This window comes from Peromyscus leucopus, chromosome 11 (assembly GCF_004664715.2).
Source record: "Peromyscus leucopus breed LL Stock chromosome 11, UCI_PerLeu_2.1, whole genome shotgun sequence".
NCBI classification, from domain to species: Eukaryota; Metazoa; Chordata; class Mammalia; order Rodentia; family Cricetidae; genus Peromyscus; species Peromyscus leucopus.
In genome coordinates this window covers 68923013-68924330 of record NC_051072.1, presented here as the reverse complement: position 1 = coordinate 68924330, position 1318 = coordinate 68923013, and positions in this window count along the sequence as shown.

Genomic DNA, 1318 nt, shown 5'->3' with positions numbered 1-1318 from the left:
ACCTGGGAAATAAGGACAAGAAAGGCATGTCTGAGATATTCCTCACTTTTGTCTTTTTCATTTTTATTATTATCTTAAAATCCTCAAACTAAAATGAAGTATCAACTTTCTTTTTGGATGGCTTTAAGAAAATATCATTAAACTCATAGATAAATAAACACAGGCCATGGTAGTGGTTACTCTCTAAGTTGCCATGTACGTCTTCTGGATTTTGTGGTGATTACTATGAACAGCATAGCCCTCCTCATCTGCTTGGAAAGCGTTTGACTCAGGTGCTCTGCTTGTCTGTTTGGGGGAACATTGGCTTTGGTGTGCTGACTGTTTTGGGGAGTGTTTGATCAGGGGCTCTAGCTGAGCATTCCATGTCTTAGGTTTTACAATCACTGAGACTTGAGTTCAAGCCACATTAAAAAAAAACCCTAATTTGGAATTGCAGATTTGTAATCCTGGTGCTTGAGGCAGAGTTAGGTGGATTCCTGGGCTTGGGACACATGCACACATCATGCACACACTATTCATTAAAACTTGGTTTTACCTTGAAACAAGACTTTAGTCTATCTAGAACCACTTTATTTCAATTGAACATTTTCTTCCTTAAGGGATACAATCAAGTTTAGAATTGTGTGTTTGTAGTGTCTTTTTCAGCTTTCTTCTCTCTCTCTCTCTCTCTCTCTCTCTCTCTCTCTCTCTCTCTCTCTCTCTCCTCTCTCTCTCTCCCTCCCTCCCTCCCTCTTTCCCTCCCTCCCTCCCTCCTTCCTTCCTTCATTTAGCAGCAGAGACCTAGGACCTCACATATATTAGGCAAACATTCTACCACTGACTGACAGCGCTGGACTTGAACTCACTGTGTGGCACAGTCTGGTCATGAATTGTTCATTCCTTCTGTCTTAACTTACCAAGTTCAGGAATTGTGTGTTTGAGCTATTGTGCCTAGTGCCTCCTCAATTTTTTCAATGAAATTTCTTTTCTTATGTATGAAGAAATAACCTTATCAAAATTATTTCCATTTACATTCAAGAAAGATAAAAGTAAGATTTGGTATATTAAAAAGATCAACGTTTTAACCTCGCTTTAAAACTCACTCCCCAGCTGTCTTGTGGAGTACAAGTATATATTGATTCTGTACTCATTGATACCTAGCAAAGTTATGCAGTTTCCCAAGTCCTATGCTACTAGAAATAGCTACTGAATACCTCAGAGTGGGAGGGGATCTTTGGAAGTTGATCTACATATTTAATCAGCAGGCACAGGCCTGACTTCCAGCACAATTGGGAAGTTGTTTACCTGCTCTCATTGCTTTGCTTTTCCACTCTCCTTA